The following is an 18,003-nucleotide window of genomic DNA, read 5'->3' as shown; positions in this document are numbered from 1 at the left end:
TGTTACAGCAAATGTCAGGGTTTCCTTCTTTTATGACTGAATAATATTCCATTGCATACACACACACACACACACAGAACATTTTCTTTATGCATCTATCCATTGACACTTAGGTAGCTTCCATTTCTTGGCTATAATTAATGCTGCAATGAACATAGGACTGAAGATATCCCTTCAAGATACTGATTTCATTTCCTTCCAATATATACCAAGAAGTGGGATTTCTGGATCATACAGTAGTTATATTTTTAATTTTTTGATGAAACTTCATACTCTTTTTTGTAGTAACTGTACCAATTTACATCCCTACGAGCAGTGGACAGTGATTTCTTCTCATCTTCAACAGCACTTGTTATCTCTTGGCTTTTTGACGAAAATCAATCTAACAATTGTGAGGTGATATCTCATTGTGGTTTTGATTTACATTTCCCTGTGATTAGTGGTGTTGAGTACATTTTTATACACCTGCTAGCTGTTAGTGTGTCTTGTTTGGAAAAATGTCTATTCAAGTCTTTGCCCATTTTAAAATCAGATTATTTGTCTCATTGCTATTGAATTGTATCCTCATATAATTAGGATATTAACCCCTTCTCAGATATGTGGCTTACAAATATTTTCTCCCATTCTGTATGTTGCCCTTTCAATTTGTTTATTATTTCCTTTGTTGTGCAGAAGCTTTTTATAGTTTGATGTAGTCCCACTTGTTTATTGCTTTTGTTGCTTGTGGTTTTGGTGTTATATCCAAAACATCATTGCCAAGGCCAATGCCAAGGAGACTTTTCTTATGTTTTCTTCCAGGAGTTTTATGGTTTCAGGTCTTAATGTAAATCTTTAATCCATTTAGAGTTAATTTTTCTGAGTTGTGTAAGATACAAGTCCAAATTCATTCTTCTCCATATGAATATAATTTCCCCACTGAGTATTCTTGACTTGTCAAATATTAGTTGATGGTATATGTGTGGGTTTACTTCTGGACTCTTGTTTCTGTTCGATTGGTCTTGGTGTCTGTTTTTATGCCACTACAATACTGTTTTTATTACTATAGCTCTGTAATATAGTTTGAACCAGAAAGTGTAACAGCTGTGTTCTTCTTTCTCATGACTGTTTTGGCTACTGGGGGACTTTTGTGGTTCCAACAACTTTTAGGATTGATGTATCTATTTCTGTGAAAAATGTCATTGGAATTTTGATAGGCATTGCATTGAATCTATAGATTTCTTTGGGTAGTGTGGACATTTTATTAATAATAATATTTAATAATAATACTATTATTCTGATGTATGGGCATAGGATATTTTTCCATTTACTTGCCTCTTCATCAATTTCTTTTATCAACGAGTTATAACTTTAGGAGTACAGAGTTTTCACCTCCTTGGTTAAATTTATTCTTAAGTATTTTATTGTTAGATGCTCTTGTAAATGTGATTTTCCTTATTTCTCTTTCAGATAGTTCTTTCTTAGTGTATAGAAATGGAACTGACTTCTGTATGTTGATTTTGTATCCTGTAACTTTACTGGATTCATTTATTAGTTCTCATAGTTTCTTGGTGAAGTCTTAAGGGTTTTCTATATGTAAGATTATGTCATCTGTAAACAGTTTTAATTCTTCCTTTCTGACTTGGAAGCCATATTTCTTTGTCTTCCCTAATTGATAATGAATGTAAGTGAAAACAATATACCTAAGTAAAAGGATGCAGCTAAAGCAGTGTTTAAAGAGAAATTTAAATCTGCAAATGCCTATCTTAAAAAACAAGAAAAATCTCAAATCAATACCTTAAATTTCCACATTAGGAAACTAGAAAAATAAGAGCAAACTAAATACAATTCAATCAGAAGTAAGGAAATAATACAGATTAGAATGGAAATTAAGTAGATAATAGAAAAACAACAGAGAAAAATCAATGAAACCTAAAGTTGATTCTTTGAAAAGATCAACAAATTGACAAAACTTTAGCTAGATTAACAAAGTAGGGCTTTCCTGGTGGTGCAGTGGTTAAGAATCCGCCTGCCAGTGCAGGGGACACAGGTTCGAGCCTTGGTCCGGGAAGATCCCGCATGCCGTGGAGCAACTAAGCCTGTGTGCTATAACTACTGAGCTTGTGCTCTAGAGCCCACGAGCCACAACTACTGAGCCTGTGTGCCACAACTACTGAAGCCCACACACCTAGAGCCCATATTCCGCAATAAGAGAAGCCACCACAATGATAAGCCTGTGCACTGTAATGAAGAGTAGCCCCTGCTCACCCCAACTAAAGCCCACATGCAGCAACAAAGACCCAATGGAGCCAAAAAAAAAAAAAACTAGAAGATTCAACATACTAAAATCAGGAATAAAAAGAGACATCACTATAGAACTTACAGAAATAAAAAAGAATTATAAGGGAATATAATGAACTACCATATGCCTACAAGTTAGACAGATGAAGTAGACAAATTCCCTGAAAGATACAAATGACCAAAACATATATAAGAAGAAAATTGAAATCTGAATATGACAAGTAAAGAAATTGGATGCATAATTTCAAATCTTCCCACAAAGAAAAACACAGGCCCAGACGCCTCTACTGGTAATTTCTACCGAACATTTAAAGAAGAATTAATACCAATTCTTTACAACTTTTCCAAAAAATAGAAGAGATGGAATACTTCCCAACTCATTCTATGTATCAGGGTATTACCCTGATACCAAAACCAGATGAAGACATTGCAAGAAAAAAAAATACTAACATTTATCTCTTACAAGTACAGATGTAAAAATTTTCAAAAATAATTGTGGCAAATGAAATTCAGCAACGTATGAAAAAGATTATATACCGTGACCAAGTGTTATTTATCGCAGAAAGGCAAGAACAGTTTACCATCTAAAAAATCAATAATGTAATACAACATACCATCGAACAGAAGACAAAAATGACATGATTATCTCCCTGGATGCAGAAAAAGCACTGGACAAAATCCAGCAATGTTTCATGATAAGCACGCTCAACTAACTACAAATACAAAGGAACTTCCTCTACTTGTTAAAACTAGCTATAAAAACACACAGCTAAAACTAACACACCACTGTAGAGCAATTATACCCCAATAAAGATGTTAAAAAAAATAGCTAGCATCATGCCTTATAAGTGGATAAAAGATAGCCTCTGTATATTGGCCTTTTTGTTGTTCATAGCAGGCTAGGAAGCCCACTGGTACCAAACTCAAATTTCTACACATGCAATTGCTTTAAACATGGCCTTAAAAAGAAGATTTTTAGCCATTTAGAGCCTGTCTGCTCTGCATATTCTGTAAAACTGCACCCAACATCTGCTGGCCATAGATAAAACAAACCCTGTGTCTACAAAATACTCCAAATCACTGCTGCCCTTTGGAGCTCTCTGACACAGACTCCCCACCATGCTGCTGAGCAACATCACCTAGACAAATAAGCTCCCTCTCCAAGTAGCCTCTCGCCAAGGAATCCTTGCCCTCTTCCCATTCTGGGTGGTGACCAAGCCCCCATCTCTGGAAGGTCGCCTGCTCTAAGGAACTTCCCGTCTCATGTAACCCTGCCTAAACTTTGCCCAAGAAAGCTTATTGTGCAATACTGTCACCTCGTCGTCACATTTTTTCCTTTGATAAGCCCCGAAATCTTTGAACTCACCATATCCTTATTGGTAAAAGATTGAATGCATTCTCCACAACATCAACATCCGAAGAAAAGGATGTGTCTCTTGCCAATTGTATTAGTTTGCTTAGTCTCCCATAACAAAATAATATAAGACTGGGCAGCTTAAACCACTTAAACATTTTCTCACAGTTCTAGAAAATAGAAGTCTTAGATCAAGGAATCAGTAGGGTTGGTTTTTCTGAGGGCCATGGGGGAAAGATCTGTTCTAGACCTCTCTCCTTGGCTTGTGGATGGCCATCTTCTATGTCAACATAATCTTCCCTCTGTGTCCAACTTTTCTCTTCTTGTAAAAAAAATCAGTCATATTGGATTGGGTCCACCCTAATGACCACATTTTAACTTAATTACCTCTGTAATAATCCTGTCTCCAAATATGGTCACATTCTGAGGTACTGAGGTTTAGAATTTCAACATATGAATTTAAGGGGGTTAGACAAAATTCAGCCATGACACCACTTCCATTCAGTATGTACTGGAAGCTCTAGCCAGGGCAATTAGATAAGAAAGAAAGAGAAATTCAAAGCATCCAAATTGAAAAGGAAGAGGTAAAATTTTCTCTATGTGTGACATTATCTTGTATACAGAAAATCCTAAGTAATATACAAAAAAAAAAATAGAACTAATAACCTAGTTCAGCAAGGTTGCAGGATATAAGATGAAAATATAAAAATCAATTCTATCTCTATAAACTAGCAATGAACAACCTGAAAATGAAATAAAGAAATTCATTTACAGTATCATCAAATTCATTTATAATATCAACAAAATAATAAAATGTTTAGGAATAAATTTATCCAAACAAGTACAAGATTTCTACACTGAAAGCTACAAAATATTGTTAAAGGAAATTAAAGATCAACTGAAGAAATGGAGTGACATCTATGTTCACAGATTAGAAGACAATATTGATAAAATAATGATAATCCTCAAATTGATCCACAGATTCAATGCAATCCCTATCAATATTCCAGCTGCCTTTTTTTCCCAAAAATTGATTAGCTGATTCCAATAGTCATATGCCAGCCCTTCCGCAAGGAGCCCAGAATAGCTAAAACACACTTTAAAAGGAAGAATAAATGTGGAGTGCTCATACCTCCTAATTCAAAACTTACTACAACGTGACAGTACTCAAGCAAGAGAGTGTGGCATTGGCATAAGGATAAACATTTAGATCAATGAATTGCACTGACTTGAGAGTCCAGAAATAATCCTTACACTTTTATTCAATTTATTTTTGACAATAGTCCCTAAACCATACAGTGGGGAAAGAGCAGTCTTAAAAAAAAAAAAGTAGGTAGGTTAACATAAAAATTGAAACTTCCATTTTCACTTGAAAAATTAGAAGTTATCACAGCACTGGATCTGGATTTTTTGCTTAAGGAAAAAATAAAGACAAGATAAGGAGATGTGGCTCTCTTTAAACAGTCTGCTCTCTCCATTTTGCCAGACTCCTACTCCATCAAGTCACTCATTTATTTGATCTGTCTGGTCCCTCTTCTGGGGAGTGGTTAAATGCTGAGGAATGTATTAAAATCTCCAAACTACAAAAGGCTATCTAAATAAGTTTCAATACTATCAAGGTGTGTTGTTACTTACAAAACTTCCTAATACAGGAGCTGGAAAAGTTCTTATTGGTTATATATCTATCTAGGATCTTTCTGCGCCTATCTTTCTAATTGTATAATAGCTAGCCTGACTTCTGGTATTAAGTATAAGCCAGATGACCTCCACTTTTGATAAAGTTGTACCTGATATTTGAAAATAAGGATTGCTAGTAACTGTACTGATCATTTTTCAACCTTGAAAATTTTAGGAAATATCTATATATTTATTGAGCCAAATTTTCATCAGTTAGCAATAAATGCACATTTCTTCAGTAGGGCAAACCTGTTCACCAATATAGATATAGCATAACTAAAATATTTGCTGAGATTACATTAAAGAAAATTACACTAACATTCACATGGTGATGACAATCCATCTCCTTTACATTAAGTACAAACATTTTTTATTTAGAGAGAATAGCATTTCACACTTTAGTAGAATAGAAATTACAGTGATTTACATTATATTGTGTGCCAGTTTTAAAAACTGCAATAAGATGATTTTAATAATTAATTACACAACAGGAACTAATTGCCTGTCACTGCGTGATATGTGGTGGGAGTGCTAGAAGGGAACAAAGCGAATACTGTATTACTGTCATAAACATTCACTCATTGCTCCTGCACTAAAACACACACACACACACACAATCATGAAAGAAAGGAAGGCATGTAAAGAGATTTTCAATGCAAACATGCAGGTAGTGACTTAAAAATCAAAAAATATTTCTTAGATAACAGTAACATCTGTATTACCTAGAAAAAAAGTAATTTTCAAAACCTGTATCTTATTACCATCCAAATGATATAATAACCATTAAATATACACCTGATATTTCACACTGTAAATTTCTTTTCTACATTACTAACTGCATGTTCCTACATATAACAAAACTACCAGTATGAGAAACTGACAATGGGTTCTCCCTGAAGTTTCTCTCAAAATAAACTTGGACAACATGAATCTAACAATTCCTGGGGAAAGTGCATTGCTTCTATGGAAGTATATGTGGGAATCAGTTTTAAAAAGCAAGTCACTAAAGTAATATTATTTCTTAAACTTATCTTGCAATATCTTTTGCTTCCCGGAGAATTATAGGTATTGACATTCAACCAAGATGAACAAGCTAATAAATTGTCTATCGTGACCAAAAATCACAATCATGTAAAATAAAAATGGTACAAAATATAAAATGAGTGTTCCTAGGAATAATTTTAGACACTGGAATCCAATGAGTTTATGAAGGAGACAAAAGAAGGAACAATGGAGACAAATGTCAGCTAAAGAAGAAAATATACCAAAGACAATTACTGAGTTGAATTTACTTAATATATTTCTTCACCTTACTTCTGAATGTCCTCAAAACCTGGCAGGAAGGGACCAATTCCTAAAATGTAATTCATGAATGAAAAATGACAACGTAAGGATTTACGTTATTCAAAATAAGTAGCTCAAAAAAGAGTGATGTGAAGGATGATTCCTTGCTGTCTGATAAAGAATACCTCAGGTACTGAAGGAATCCTTGGGTGAAGAGAAAATTAGAGGAAGCAAAGTGATAAAATTATGGAACAGATTAGAGTATAAACTCTTGAGACAGGAAGAATATAGGGATAATGGATTCTAGTACCGAGTGTGAAACTGGCAATAAAAAAAAAAAACCCAAGTGGTGCAGAAAACGGGGGCTTTTGGTATCTATTTATCAGGGAGAATCTCACTCTTCTAAAAGTATAGCACTCAACAAGATTTTTACTGAAAATTTTTTGTCTCAGAAGACAAGCGGTTGGGTATCAGACTAATTTTTGTTTGTTTTGAGGTGAATTAACAGAAAAACATGAAAATTAGTATAAACAGTCAATTGTTTGGCTCAAATGACTACAAATGTAGTGAGGTAGGAGAGTCATCAGACATGATAAGAGCAGGATTCTGACTCTGTTTCTTGTTATTCTCTTGAGTAGCAAGCTGGAAGGCGGATGGCTACTGGACTTCCAGACCTCACATATGCGCATGATGGTGCCCAAAGGAAGAGAGCTCATCTCTTACACAAAGTTTCTCTTAAGTGGGGGGAAAACTTTCCTAGAATTGCCCCCCTGCAAACCAGCCCACCACCAAAAAAATAAACTTCCCTTTGCATCTTATGGGTTAAAATTTGGTCACATACAAATTCCCCATGGCTGGAGGCATTCTACGTGCTGATTAACATATGCCTGATTTCTAAAGTAGCAAAGAAATGGGATTGCTTTATATTGATCAGGCCCACTTCTGGAGCTGGGGGTGGGATCAGCTTCCTGTGAGGGACAAGTACTACAATCCAACGCTCTGTAGTGACCTAAATGGGAAGGAAATCCAAAAAAGAGGGGATATATGTATAGGTATAGTTGATTCACTTTGCTGTATAGTAGAAACTAACACAACATTGTAAAGCAACTATACTCCAATAAAAGTTAATTTAAAAAGAACTATAATCCAGAGGAGGGATGGATATCTAAATGAATATCAGAATATTTAGAAAGGATGTAATAAAGAGTCTGACTCCATTTTTTCATGTTTGCTGACAGGCTTCAAGCTCCACCCCTCCACCCCTCCTTCTTCTCTTGTACCACAACTGGTCAAACACATAAGAAAGCCTGTGTGCTACCTCTTTTATCATCAGCAGAAAGTTCAAACCTCTCAAGACTGGTCCGCTTGTAGGAATCCTCACCCCAGCGCCACCTCCTAACTATAATAAAAACAAAAGCCAGTTGCCCCTCATAGCTCTCTCAAGCCATTTTCTGACCTGTTATGGAACCACCCAGCTCCCCCCAGAAAGCCTCATTATGTCATTAGTTAAATCTCTTCCTATCCTCGTGGTGCCTATTGGCATTATTAGCCTTGACATTGCAAAGAATACTGGGCAGGGATTCATGCCTCCACTGCAGGGTGATTGCAACAAAGGGAGTAGTAGATGCTGAATAAACAATCAACCCTGTGCTACAATACACAACATAAAGAATAAAATCACAACTCTTAATCTGGACCAGACAATTACAGTGATTTGAAGGATATTGAAAACTTCATCATTCTAAGGGTTTGTAATAATGAAGAAATGGAAATCTTGTATGGTCAACATTGACTTAAGACACTTGGAAAGGAAATTTCAAAAAGTTTGTGAATCAAGAAAGAAAAGAGTATGACTAAAGTAAATCCAATTAGAAATGCAACAATAATGTTAGGTATCATGTTCTGTCTACCAGAGAGGCAAATACAAGTTTTGACACGAGTATTAGTAATGGTCTGGGGAACTAGGAACTCTGTTATATAATGGATGGGAATGATGTTTTAAAACTACAATGTTTTAAAAGGTTAATTTGAAAATATCTATCAAACTTTTAAATACACATGCCCAAAATCTAACAGGGAATATTTTAAATTTTAAAAAAAGAAAGTGCTGTAAAGGAAAAACACTCCTGTGTGTTTCCTTTGCTCTCACACTATGCTACTATGCTTCACTTCTGACAGCAAATGTGTGCGGATTTCCACACAGGCAGTTCAGCAACACCAGCTGGATATCCTACAATTTAAGTCAATTCTTACACTATCTACCTGGAGGTAGTGTCAGATCCCACAGGCTAAGGGTTCAGTCCCACAAGACTCCCTCCACCCTCACTTCAGAAGCCAATCACAAGTCTGGATTGTTATTCGTGCTTCCGATCAATGGCTATGCATAACTCAGGTCCCGATCACTTCTTCCTTAGGTTTGATTAATTTGCTAGAGGGGCTCACGGAACTCAGGAAAACAGTTTACTTACTAGGTTACCAGTTTATCATAAAAATATGTAACTCAGGAACAGCCATATGGAAGAGAAGCATAGGGCCAGGTATGGGAAGGGGGGCCACCCTCCCAGCACCTCCATGTGTTCGCCAATCCAGAAGCTCCCTAAACCCCACGCTACTGAGATTTCATTAAGCTTCATCATGTAGGCATGATCAATTAACCACTTTTCCATCTTCTCTCTCCTCTCTGGAGAATGGCGGATGGGGCTGAAAATTCCAAGCTTTGAATCATGGCTTGATCTTTCTGTTGACCAGCACCCATCCAGGAGCCCACCAAGAGTCACTTCATTAGAATAAAGCATACTCCTATCACCCAGGAAATTGCAAGAGATTTAGGATCTCTGTGTCAGGAACCAGGGTCAAAGACCAAATATTAGAACAAAAGATATTCCTAGTGCTCTTACTGGGAAATGAACAAGGGTTTGGGGAACTCTGTGCCAGGAACCAGGGGCAGAGATCAATATATATTTTCTATTATTTAAAAATTGCATATAATTTTTGAATCAGCAATAAAATTTCTAGGTATTTGTACTCTATATTAATATGTGTTCACTGTTGTATGCTTTCAGCAGTATTGGTTGCGATAATGGAAAACTAGGAACATTTTAATTGTCCATCTATAGGAACCTGGTTAAATAATTTATGGTACAGCCATCTAAAGGAGGCCAACATATATTTTCTATTATTTAAAAATTGCATATAATTTTTGAATCAGCAATAAAATTTCTAGGTATTTGTACTCTATATTAATATGTGTTCACTGTTGCATGCTTTCAGCAATATTGGTTGCGATAATGGAAAACTAGGAACATTTTAATTGTCCATCTATAGGAACCTGGTTAAATAATTTATGGTACAGCTATCTAAAGGAATATTGGACAGACAACAGGGAAATCTATATGTAATACTATGGAAATATAATCATCATGTATTTAAAGTAAAAGGGAAAGTTGTAAATGGATGTTTATAGTATGATACATTTATATTTTTTAATTTCTATTTTTATGCATGTTTTAAAGGTTATTTTCCATCTGCAGTTACTACAAAATATTGGCTATATTCCCCGTGTTGTATAGTATATCCTTGAGCCTATGTTACACCCAAGTTTGTACCTCCCACTCCCTCACCCCTATAATGCCCCTCCCCACTGGTAACCACTAATTTCTTCTTGATATTTGTGACTCTGCTTCTTTTAGATATTTATATTAAAAAACTATTAAAATTGGTGAACTCTGGGGAGTGGGATTGTCAGAGCTGGGGTGAGAAGAGGGTCCTCAAATTTTTTGTTTTACAGAGATCTGTAATGTTTGAAGTGCATATGGTCTTTTATACAGGTCTATATTTATTGAATTTGAAAACAGCTCATAATTTTGAGATTTTAAATTCAGAAATATGGTCAATGATGACAATGAAGAAGAAAACAAGAGAGGCATGTAAAGAAAAGACTTTGTAAAAGGGATGAAGAAGGGAACACACACTGGGATGGATTCAATACAGTAATAACTGCAAAAGCTGAAGACCCCAATGGGCTGCATGCAACCCACAACCCTCACAAAAAAAACAAAAACAAAACCCAAAACAAAACAAAAACCCTATAAAATCTAAAATGTTTGTCTTCTGCCTAAAAATAACCATCTACACAGATGCTTTCACTGGAGCATCATCTCCATGCACTAGAAGTCCTTCCTTTCTGGAGCCACTCCCAGTTCAAAAGACTTTGTGAATAGTGTACTAAAAAGGGAAGTGAAGCTCTAAGAAGCTGGAGATGCTGGATAGTCAACCTCTAGCAATTCATAAAGGAACTCAGGTTTAACACATTCAAGCAATATTGATTGGGTGCAGTGTCAGAAGGGAGTTAGACTGAAAGTATAGCATTGCCAATTGCAGCAAAATGCAATACAAGTGTATGCCATACAGGTCCCCCAAATCAAGAACCTTATTGTTGCAAGTCACAGTCAGGTAGATATTAAGCCAATGTAAAGGAGGATTTTCTAAGAAGCTTTTAACTGGTCACTTTGCCTCTGGCACTAACTTACTGCCATCCATCCTTTGTGAGGCAGCCAGAGTTATCTTTCTGAGACATAGATTCAGCCATGTCAATCTGCTTGAGGTAAAGCATGAGCTATAATATTACTAATTATCGATATTAAAATATAATTAGCAAGGAACTCAAAGAGGGTAGAAAACTTCACACTTTGCTGTCCCTCTCCCAATAGCAGACTCTGTACTTAAGGTAGAATGGCTTTAAATGTAATTACTTCTACATGATTGCTTTTCTTTGTTCACTGTGTACCATAATTAGAATATCTACTCAGGTTTTGTCTATGGCTTTGTTTAGGGTCAGTTAACCATAAGAAAAGGGCATACATGGTGGGGTACATACTTACTTGGAATATCAACAATTGACATAGCAGGACATTTCAGAATTCTATTTAACTGTGTTGTCATCTTTCAGTAAGACCTGCCAACCCATCCCCTTTCCAGCACTGCCACTAAAATCTTATCATGAGAATAATGAAGTCAATGAGAGAAATTTGGGGGAAGTTACTAGAATTTGGAAATTATGACATATTTGGGAACACCTCCTTTCTCTGAATACAGGGTATAATCTGACTACCATGTGGCAGGAGACAAATTAACAATAAAAACTTAAAAATTTTTGCTTGTAAAATTACTTTTCCTGGGCTTCCCTGGTGGCGCAGTGGTTGGGAGTCCACCTGACGATGCAGCGGACACGGGTTCATGCCCCGGTCCGGGAGGATCCCACATGCCGCGGAGCGGCTGGGCCCGTGAGCCATGGCCGCTGAGCCTGCGTGTCCGGAGCCTGTGCTCCGCAGTGGGAGAGGCCACGGCAGTGACAGTGAGAGGCCCGCGAACCTCAAAAAAAAAAAAAACTTTTCCTTTTAGGTTATACTAGTAATGAAAACATCCATGAATACATGAGGGATGAACTTACATCTTGTGATGATTCCCCTGACTTTGGGACTATGTCCAAAGTGTTTAACAGGGAATACACCAGGCTCTGTAGAATCTGGGCTCCTTTGCTTAGCCTGTCCAATTCTGAAACCCTGAACTCTAGGCCTCTACTTGCATTGTTTCCTCTATGGGAAATACTGTCCAACCTCTGTGCCCACACCATCTACCTAGTCATTTTTAACAAATGAATCGTCTCCTCTTTTATTAAGTCTTTTATAATCCAACTTCTCCCTTTAGAGAAGAATCACACCCTGTATATGTGCTCTAAAACCTACAATACTTCCATGCACTTCTCTATCCATATTTGTTTCCCTCTACCAAACTCAAGTCATGGAGGGCAAAGACTTTGCCATTAGAATATTTTTTTTTCTCATTATTGCTTAGTATTGTGTAGGTGCTCAAAAATTTACCTGTTAAATGACAGTTTAGGCAACTGACAAAGGATTAATCTCCAAAATTTATAAGCAGCTCATGCAGCTTAATAACAAAAAAACAAACAACCCAATCCAAAAATGGGCAGAAGACCTAAATAGACATTTCTCCAAAGAAGATATACAGACTGCCAACAAACACATGAAAGAATGCTCAACATCACTAATCATTAGAGAAATGCAAATCAAAACTACAATGAGATATCACCTCACAGTGGTCAGAATGGCCATCATCAAAAAATCTAGAAACAATAAATGCTGGAGAGGGTGTGGAGAAAAGGGAACCCTCTTACACTGTTGGTGGGAATGTAAATTGATACAGCCACTGTGGAGAACAGTATGGAGGTTCCTAAAAAAACTACAAATAGAACTACCATATGACCCAGCAATCCCACTCCTGGGCATATACCCTGAGAAAACCATAATTCGAAAAGAACACGTACCCCAGTGTTCATTGCAGCACTATTTACAATAGCCAGGACGTGGAAGCAACCTAAATGTCCATCAACAGACGAATGGATAAAGAAGATGTGGTACATATACAATGCAATATTACTCAGTCATAAAAAAGAACAAAATATACAATGGAATATTACTCAGCCATAAAAAGAAACGAAATCGAACTATTTGTAATGAGGTGGATAGACCTAGAGTCTGTCGTACAGAGTGAAGTAAGTCAGAAAGAGACAAATACCATATGCTAACACATATATATGGAATTTAAGAAAAAAAATGTCATGAAGAACCTAGGGGTGAAACAGGAATAAAGACAGACTTACTAGAGAATGGACTTGAGGATATGGGGAGGGGGAAGGGTAAACTGTGACAAAGCGAGAGAGAGGCATGCACATATATACATTACCAAACGTAAGGTAGATAGCTAGTGGGAAGCAGCCACATAGCACAGGGAGATCAGCTCGGTGCTTTGTGACCGCCTGGAGGGCTGGGATAGGGAGGGTGGGAGGGAGGGAGACGCAAGCGGGAGGAGATATGGAAACATATGTGTATGTATAGCTGATTCATTTTGTTGTGAAGCTGAAACTAACATACCATTGTAAAGCAATTATACTCCAATAAAGATGTTAAAAAATAAAAATAATAAAAAAAAAATAAACAACCTGTTCTTGGCCTTAAAAAAAAAAAGAACAAAATTATGGAGTAATATTTTTTCTTTTCTGGTAAGAATAATTGATATACCAGTGTGGTGAAATATTTGAACTGTATGTTCAATGAATACATTATATATGTATATATGCATATGTGTGTGTGTGTGTGTGTGTGTGTGTATAACAGAAATCAAGATGGAGAACATTTCCAGCATCTTGTAAATCTCTAGTGTTTCAACAAGTCAATGCTCTCCCAAAGTTTACAACTAGTCTTCTGACCTCTAATCTAGCACCATAGATTAATTCTTCATTTTCCTGAAATTCACATAAATGGAATAATCAACATGTGTTCTTTTGCATCACACCTCTGTCAGTTAGCACGTCGGGGAAATTCACCAATATCGTGTTTTAGTGTATAAGCAGTCATTTTGTTTGATTATATACCTAGGAAGAAAATTGCTGGGTCATAGTATATACATACATTTAGCTTTAGTAGACACTGCCAAACATATTTCCAATGGGACTGAACCAATTTACACACTCACCAGCAGTATCTGAGTATTTAGTTGCTCTGCACCCTTGCTACACTTGATATTGTGAAGTCCTTTTCATTTTAGCCCTTCAGATGAGGGTTTGTTGGTATCTTGTGGCTTTCATTGGCAATTGCAGGATGACTAGTAATATTAAATACCTTTTCATATACTTATTGAACATTTAGATATCACCTTCTGCAAAGTGCCTGAGTTTTATCTCATTTCTTTTTCCAGCTTTATTGAGATATAACTGATATATAACATTGTGTAAGCTTAAAGTGTACACTATGATGCAGTCAAGTGCTCTACCCCTGTATAGTGTAATGATTTGATACATGTATACATTATGAAATGATTACCACAAAAAGACTAGTTAACAATCTTCACCTCACATAATTACCATTTTGTTGTTGTTGTTGTTATGGTAATGACACTTAAAATCTACTCTCTTAGGAACTTTAAAGTATACAATATAATATTGTTAACTATAGCTGCTATGATGTACATTACATCCCTAGAACTCATTCATCATATACGTGGAGGTTTGTACCCTTTGACCAACATCTCCCTACTTCCCCCACCCCCAGGCCCTAGCAATCACCAATCTACATTTAGTTTCTGTGAGTTTGTTTTTTTAGTTTCCACATATAAGTGATATCACATAGTATTGATACTTATATTTCTCTGACTTATTTCACTCAGCATAATGCCCTCAGTGTTCATAAAGTTCATCCATCTTGTCACAATGGCAAGATCTACTTCTTTTTATGGCTGAATAATATTCCATAATGGGGTGGGTGTGGGGGTGGGGGTGTGTGTGGGGAGTGTATGATATTTTTTTACCCATTCATTAGTTGATAGACATTAAGGTTGATCCCATGTCTTGGCTATTGGGAATAATGGTGTAATAAACATGGGGTGCAGATATCACTAAGACATTGTGATTTCATTTCCTTCAGATAGATACTCAAAAACGGGATTGCTGGATCATATGGTAGCTCTATTTTTAGTTTTTTGAGGAAGTTCCATACTGTTTTCCACAGTGGCTGCACCAATTTACATTTCCACCAACAGTGCACAAGGGTTCCCTTTTCTCCACATCCTCTCCAGCATTTGCTATCTCCTGTCTTTTTGATAATAGCTATTCTAACAGGTATGAAATGATATCTCATTGTGGTTTTGATTTTATTTCCCTGATAATTACTTGTTACTCCTATGATGTACTTGTTAGCCATTTTTATGTTGTCTTTGAAAAAATGTCTATTCAGATTATTTGCCCATTTTTAATATGATTTTTTTTTGCTATTCAGTTACATGAGTTCCTTTTATATTTTTGATATTAATTCCTTGTCAGATATATGGTTTACATATATCCCCTCCCAATATGTAGGTTGTGTTTTCATTTTGTAGATTATTTCTTTTGCATGCAGTAACTTTTTACTTAGATGTAATGCCACCATTTTATTGAAATATATTTGACAAATAACACTGTGTAAATTTGTTATATATGTTGGTTTGACACATTTGTATACTGTAACATGATTGCCATTGTAGTGATAGTTAGCATCTCTATCATGTTACATAATTATTTCTTTTTTGTAGTTGGAATAATTAAGATCTAGACGCTTACCAAGTTTGATGATTATAGCACAATACTGTTGTCTATACTCACTATATTGGGCATTACATCTCCAGGACTTATCTATCTACTAGTTGCAAGTTTGTACCCTTAAACAACATATCTTCTAGTCCCCCACCTCCAGCCCCTGGTAACCATCATTTTACTCTCTATTTTTATGATTTTGGCTTTTTTAGATTCTACACATAAGTGATATCATAACAGTATTTGATTTTTGGCACTTGTTGATTTTTGCTTTTGTTGTTTGTGCTTTTGGAATCATATCCAAATAATCCTTGCCAAGACCAATATAAAGTAGCTTTTGATTTTCTTCCCTACATTTTCTTCTAGGAGTTTTATAGTTTTAGGTCTTATGTTTAAGTCCTGAATCCATTTTCTGTTAATATTAGTGAGTGATGTAAGATAGGTGTCCAATTTCATTCTTTTGAATGTCAATATTCAGTATTCTAAACACCATTTATTGAAGAGACTATCTTTTCCCCATTGTGTATTCTTGGCTCCCTTGTCAAATATTGGTTGACTGTATATGCATACGTTTATTTCTGGGCTCTCAATTCTGTTCCATTGGTCTCTGTGTGTTTTTATGCCAATGCCATATTGTTTTGATTAATATAGCTTTGTAACATGGTTTAAAATCAGGAAGTATGATGTCTCCAGCTTTGTTCTTTCTCAAGATTGCTATGACTATTATGAAGTGACTCCTTCATGCAGTGCCCTGAAAAGCTGGGGAAGCTGGTCGTTCAACCTGCACCAGCTTTTCTAGTGAGGGGGAACACTTTCAAGCGAGGGAGTTATTTCTTGGTGCTGAGCAATGCTGGCCTGGGGGATGGAATCAAGCAAGCAAAAGGAAACTGGTCTTCCTATCCTTTTCATGAGTTCTTCTCAGGTTTTTTGCTCTACTGTGTTGCTGAACTTCTTAAGTGGACTCCTAAGCTCTCCCAGAACTATTTTTATTCATGGACAACTAATTGTTGATCTTTGTTGGGGGACAGAGTCTGGACAGCCTACTTTGCCACCTTGGTAACATCCTATCACATTCATTTCTTTGTTTATGTGTGTGGGTGGGTGTTTTTGGCTTCACATACTGTCTTTTTCTTACTGATTTGTAGGACCTTATTATATATAGTCTGGATACAAATCCTTGTTAGATATAGAAATTGAAAATATCTTTTCCACTCTTTGCCTTGCCTGTTCACTCCCTTAATGTGCCTTTTGATAAAAAGGAGGTTGTAACTTTAATTAAATCCAATTTATCACCCACAGTTACTTTTATGCTATTAGTGGTGTCCTGTTACATAAATGTTTGTTTAACCAAGAGTCACAAAGATATTCTTCCATGTTTTCCTCTAAATGTTTTATGTTTTTACCTTTAACATTTAGATCTATAATCAATCTTGTATTATGATGTGAGACAGGGGTCAAGATATGTTTCTTCATTATTCATATCTGATAGGACAAACACAATTTATTGAAAAATATATGTTTTCACAACAAATTATACTGATGCCTTTGTTATATAACAGATAACTATATATGGGTGGGTCTATTTCTGTATTCTTCATTCTTTTCTATTGGTCATTCTGTCTGACCTTGTGTCATTACCATACTCTATATAGTGATATAATAGCTTTATAGCAAATTTTGGTACTTGATAGTATAAATCCTCCAATTTTCTTCCTTCCTTCCTTCCTTCCTCCCTCCCTCCCTCCCTTCCTTCTTTCTTTATTTATTGGCTGTGTTGGGCCTTCATTGCTGTGAGCAGGCTTTCTCTAGTTGCAGCGAGCAGGAGCTAGTCTTCGTTGCAGTGTGTGGGCTTCTCATTGCAGTGGCTTCTCTTGTTGCAAAGCACGGGTTCTAGGTGCATGGGCTTCAGTAGTTGTGGCTCACAGGCTCTAGAGCACAGGCTCAGTAGTTGTGGCACACGGGTTTAGCTGCTCCGCAGCATGTAGGATCTTCCCGGACTGGGGCTTGAACCCATGTCCCCTTCATTGGCAGGAGGATTCTTAACCACTGTGCCACCAGGGAAGCCCCCAATTTTCTTTTTTTTCAGTGTTGTGTTGGCTCTTTTAAGCCCTGTGGCATTCCATGTAAATTTTAGAACTACCTTTATAATTTCTAAAAATCAATCTATAATCATAGAACCATTAATGCTTGGGAAAGTGGAGGATTCCTGGAGCAGGAAAAATTCAAGATGATCCTAGAACACTGTGTAAGCCAGAAAATAAGGAAGTTC

This window comes from Lipotes vexillifer, unplaced genomic scaffold (assembly GCF_000442215.2).
Source record: "Lipotes vexillifer unplaced genomic scaffold, Lipotes_vexillifer_v1.1 scaffold2176, whole genome shotgun sequence".
Lineage (NCBI taxonomy): Eukaryota > Metazoa > Chordata > Mammalia > Artiodactyla > Lipotidae > Lipotes > Lipotes vexillifer.
Note: the sequence above shows the minus strand (reverse complement) of the source record.